Raw genomic sequence first — 5,791 nt, 5'->3', positions numbered from 1 at the left:
TAGCAGCTGACTCAGGGGACTCTTTTCTGGGTTTAGCTCTTGGGTCTGGAAGGCTTTAAAATGAAGGGTGTCTGGGGAGCTAGATTTGAGGTGATTTAGGAAGTTTAGTGCTCATTTTTGGATGTTTATTATCAGTGGGTATCTGCCTAGTTCGGCTCTGCATGCATTTGTTGGTGTTTTCCTTTGGGTGCGAAGAATGCTTCTGCAAAATTCTGCATGTAGGGCTTCTATTGTGTGTTTTTCCCATTTAGTGTAGCTATGGTGATTGAGCGGGCCCCATACTTCACTACCGTACAGCGCAATGGGCAGGATTATGCTGTCAAATATTTTGAGCCAGATTTTGATTGGGATTTGGATGTTGTAGAATTTTCTTTTTATTGCATATAGGGCTCTTCGGGCTTTTTCTTTTAGTGCATTCACTGCTATGCTGAAGCTCCCTGATGCTGTAATGGTTAGACCAAGGTAAGTGTAGCTCATAGTGTGTCCTATGATGGTATCACTGAGAGTAAACTGGTATTTGTTTTCCTGACACCTGGGCCTTTTTTGAAAAATCATGATGTTGGTTTTCTTTAGATTTACTGTTGGGGCCCAATTTTGGCAGTATTTGTCGAGTAGGTCTAATTGTTGCTGTAATCCCTGTTCTGTGGGAGACAGCAGAACCAGGTCGTCCGCATAGAACAGGGATTTCACTTCTCCATCTAGGAGACAGAGACCCGGTGACTCGCTTTGCTCCAGCATGTCTGCTAATTCATTTATGTATATGTTGAACAGGGTCAGGCTCAAATTGCAGCCCTGCCAGACGCCTCTTCTCTGGGTGAAGAAACCGGTGCGTTTGTCTCCAATTTTGACACCGCATTTATTTTTCAGATACATCGATTTAATAAGGTCATAGACTTTGCCCCCTATTCCACACTGAAGAAGTTTATAATAGAGCCCTTCGTGCCAGATAGAGTCAAAGGCTTTCTTGAAGTCAATGAAACAAGCGAATATTTTCCCATTTTTTGTTTGGTGTATATGTTTTTCAATGAGAGTGTGAAGGGTATAGATATGGTCGGTGGTGCGGTGTTTTGGAAGAAAGCCTATTTGATTTTTTCTAAGGATATTATGTTTGTTAAGAAAATCCAGTAATCTACTATTTAGAATACTGCAGAATAACTTCCCTAGACAACTGTTGACACAGATGCCGCGGTAGTTATTTGGGTCTGATTTGTTTCCACTTTTATATATGGGAGAGATGAGTCCTTGGCACCAGATATCGGGAAAACAGCCTGAACGTAATATGATGTTGAATAACTTGAGTACAGCACCCTGCATCTCCATATTGCTGAACTTGAGCATTTCATTTTTGATGTTGTCTGGACCACAGGCTTTCTTTAGGCGGAGAGATTTTGTTTTTGTGGCTAGTTCTTTCCATGTGATTGGGGAGTCTAGAGGGTTTTGGTTGTCTTTAATTGTTGCTTCTAATGTGTGGAGTTTTTCTGTGACATGATGTTGACTTGGGTTTGTTTCGTTTATTGGGATGTCTTTGTAGAGGTTTTCAAAATGTGTTCTCCAGATGTCGCCATCTTGGATTGGTAATGCTTGCAATTGTGTTGTACTCAGGTTATTCCACATATCCCAGAATTGATTTGGATTAATGGAGTTTTCAATTTCTTCGAGTATTTTGTGGGTATAATTTTGTGTTTTGTTCCTAATGGTGTGTTTATATCTTTTGAGGGTCTCATTGTATCTAATACGTAGGTCTGGATTGTTTGGTTGGCGATGCTTTTGGTTTGATATTTTTCTCAGGTCTTTTCTGGCATTTTTGCATTCGTGGTCAAACCATTTCTCATTTTTATTTTGTCTTTTGTAACGTTTCCTCTTCTGTTTCACAAGGTCGGCTTTTACAGCTGCCTCATGGAAGATCATATTTATATCATCTATGGCCATGTTTACACCATCTCTGGTGATCTCATATAGATTTTCTTTAAATTTTGATATTTTACTTGTGAGATCAGGTGAATTTAGTGCTGTGATGAATTTATCTCCACTGTCTGGGGCCCATCTGTATGTCTGGTTTATTTTATGGAGCTTACTGGGTTCCTTTTTTGTGTCTGTAGTTTGGGCAGAAAGTTTAAGGTACACATTTATTTGGTTATGGTCTGAGAGGGGGGATTGCTGCCTGACAGTGAATGCATTGATATCGCAGGGGTCCAGGTCAGTGATTGTATAATTCACCACACTAGACCCAAGAGTTGAGGAATATGTGAGTCTCCCTAAGGAGTCCCCTCTGAACCTACCGTTAACTATGTACAGGCCTAAGGCTCGGCAGAGTTGCACTACCTCCCTACCGCTTTTATTTATTTCACAGTCAAGGTTGTTCCGATTTGTGATGGCTGGTGTGACATATAAAGGGGTCTGGCCAAACACATGGTTGTTGCCCTGTGGGTCTATGAAGTCGGGTTCACATCCGGTCCTTGCATTTAGGTCCCCACATAGTAGCACCTTTCCTTTGGCCTGGAAGTGGCTGATTTCCATGTGGAGAGTATCAAATAACTCCTCTTCAAAATATGGCGATTCTATTGGAGGTATGTAGATCGCACATAAGTAGACATCTTTTTTTGTTATTCCTATATTTTTATCTAATTTTAGCCATACATGTGATTTTCCCTGTTTTATCGGTGAGATGTGTTTGTCCAGTTCTCCTTTATACCACACCAAGATTCCCCCGGAGGTTCTGCCCTTGCGTGCCTTCGTGTTCTTTACTGAGGGCACAATGATTTCATGGTACATTGGAGGACAGTGGGTGGGCACGTCCTTTTGGCACCATGTTTCTGTTAACACAATTATATCAATGTCTTTTATAGCTTTTCGGAATTCAGGGTCTGTACTCTTCATCCCAAAAGTTGAGGAGCGGAGACCCTGGATATTCCAGCAGCTTATGTGGAAAGAACGCATTTATATAGTTCAAAAAACGAAATAAAATGGACCTATTTTGTGGGACGAGTGTGAAAACACCAGTTTCTATAATGCTAAATGATGATTTAGTATAAATTTCATGAGGCATGCACATACTGCTATCTAATAATAGTAATAGTAATGATAAAATAATAATATTAATAATTTAGTGCATTTCTCTCCGGCTTTCCATCAGGGTGCTTAACATCGTCCTGATCTTTCTCAGTTCTTGGTCTACAGTCTGTGGTCTAGAGGGGGGTCTGGGGTCAGGTACAAAAGCACGGTTCTGTTGTTGGTTTTGTATAGGGGGATGGGGGACAGTGGTGGTCCTGTTTGGGTTAGGGCTCCCAATGGTAGAGGGGGTGGGAGGGGTGCGTCTTTTGGCAGTGTTTATGAGGTTTTTTGCGAAGATCCACATCCGCTGTTTGAGTAGATGTATTTCGTCATAGAGGTCCCTTGTGTTGATGTTTGGGTGATGGGCCAGGTAGACGTTGGGGAGGGCAGTACATCTCGTGTCGATCTCCCTGTTGGTGTTGTGGATTACATAGGCTGGGGTGTCCTTTCTGGGCAGTAGTGTGGAGATCACGATCCGCGCCTCGGGGAATTCCCTGCTGGCCTTTTCCGCCATCCTGCTCACCGCCCTAGCAGTGTCTTCCCGTAGGGTGTGTAGGTCGTTTGTGCCTGTGTGGATCACAAGCCATTTGGGGCTTCCAAGGGATTCTTTGTTCAGGATCTTCATTGCATGGCCTGTGTTGCTGCACCATTTTTTCAGGACTTGATGACCTGGGAACATCCTCTGGGGGTCCAAAAACTTCCCGTTGGAGTCGGTCAGCAGGACCGCCTGAGGGGCTGGCTTTTCAGACTGGGTAGCAGTAGTCTGGGCACGACTCGACTGAGGGCTGGTTGTTGGCTGGGTTTCTGGGGTAGGCTGTGTGGCAGGAGCAGGGTTTGGGGCCTTCGGTGTGTTGTCGCAAGGTGAGGGTGTGACATCCTCGTGTGGGGGGGCATCCGACGGGTTCTGTGTCCCTGTGTGTTTTTGTGTCATCAGGTTTTTGGACCTTAAGAGGTTTGTGTTGCCTGCTGAGTTCAATTTTCTGCCTTTCTACGGCCTCCATCGTTTTGTTTAGCTGAGTACGGAGTTCTTTGATCTCATTTCTTTGCTCCTCTATGATCTTTCTCAACTCGTGGATGGTGGACTCGTTTTCCGTTTTCAGCTGTTTGAGTTCCTCCTTCAAATTCTTGGCCTGTGTTTCCCTGTATTCGTTGAAATCGAGTTCTAGTTTGGACAGATTCTCCTTCAGCAGTTTGTTTGCGTTGAGAGGTGTGGGGGGTGGTGGAGATGGTCAGGGAGGTGTTTGCCTCTGCTGGCCTCTCTTCTTCTTCCTCCGCTTGGCTCTCTTCATCCTCTGTTCGGCTCTCTTTTGCCTCCTGTCCATTGGTCCTCTTTGTGTCTGCCTTAGTTTTCAACTGGGGGAATTCCTTTTCAAAGGAGTCCAGATTTTCTACATTCCCCTGTATCATGATCTTTCCTTTTTTGTTGTAGTAGCTTATGGTTAGCAGGGGGCCATCTTTATCTAGATTTCCATCTTTACATATTTTCAGTCTGCCTCCCTTGCTAATACCTTCACTGGAGACGTGTGCGTAGTATTTTTGTAAAGTCTCCTTCCATGAGGGAATGGAGTCGGTGTAGAATATGAGGTTGTTCTTCATCTTAGTCCCTTTGTGTGTGGTATAATCAACGTAGAGGACCTCTGGGTTATTTTCTAGTGTTATGTCCTTGTGTTTATCCTTTGCCTTATTACTTTTGCATTGCTCAGGATATTTCACTTCCCTGCTCTGTGTCATTGTAGTCGTTTGTTTTTGTCGTAGCTAGATAACTTTTTTTCTCTTTTTTGTGTCGTGTTCCACCTTATCCCACTTTTAGGTCCAAAATTGAGAGTTTTTCAGGGGTTCATCTTTGATATAGCTGCTCTTAAAAGTCTCTCTCTCTCACACAGGCTCCTGGTTCGGGTTGTTTACCGTTTCTCTCGGGTTTCTATTCCTTTTTCTTGCGGGTTTGTTCTTTTTTCAGTTTTTTTTTGAACTAAACTTAAATAAAATTAAACTTAGGTAGAATTAGGTAAAACTTTTTTTCCCCAGACCCGGTGTTTTCCTCTTCCGACTCTCTCACTCGCTCTCCAGGCCTCGGACTCGCTCTCTCTCCGTGCCCCAGACTCGCCCACTCTCCGTGCCCCAGACTCGTTCATTCTCCGCGCCCCGGGCGGATCTCCTCACGTCGTCGCGTTGGTCTCAGGCCCCCGGTTTTTTTGACTCACCAGGCTGTTTTCTGCCCTGGTCCCAGCCCCTCGGCTCGGCTGTGCAGTCCCGGCCCGGCCCGGTGTTTGTCCGAGTTTCTCCGGCCCCGGAGTTTCTCGGGTTTCAGGCCCCGGTCTTGCTCGCTCTCTGGGCCCGACAGTCCCGACCCGGCCCGGCCCAGTACCCCTACCTCTCCACTCGCCTCTTCGACTGGCTCGGGCCGCTCCTCCCGCTCTGGGTCTGCTCCGGTTGCTGCTCGCTCTCCTTCTCTTCGGTGCCTCGCTCAGCCCGGCTCCTCGGGCCTTTCTCCGGCTTCAGGCTCCGTGCTCCTGTTGCTGCTCGGGCTCTGCTCTCCCTGTCTCTCTCTCTCTCCCTGTCTCTCTCTCTCTCTCCCTGTCTCTCTCTCTCTCTCCCTGTCTCTCTCTCTCTCTCCCTGTCTCTCTCTCTCCCTGTCTCTCTCTCTCTCTCTCTCCCTGTCTCTCTCTCTCCCTGTCTCTCTCTCTCTCTCTCCCTGTCTCTCTCTCTCTCTCCCTGTCTCTCTCTCTCTCTCCCTGTCTCT

The sequence above is a fragment of the Somniosus microcephalus genome, chromosome 34 (genome assembly GCF_052327205.1).
Source record: "Somniosus microcephalus isolate GS21.2 chromosome 34, FLI_Smic_1.0, whole genome shotgun sequence".
Lineage (NCBI taxonomy): Eukaryota > Metazoa > Chordata > Chondrichthyes > Squaliformes > Somniosidae > Somniosus > Somniosus microcephalus.
This window is presented reverse-complemented; position numbering follows the sequence as displayed.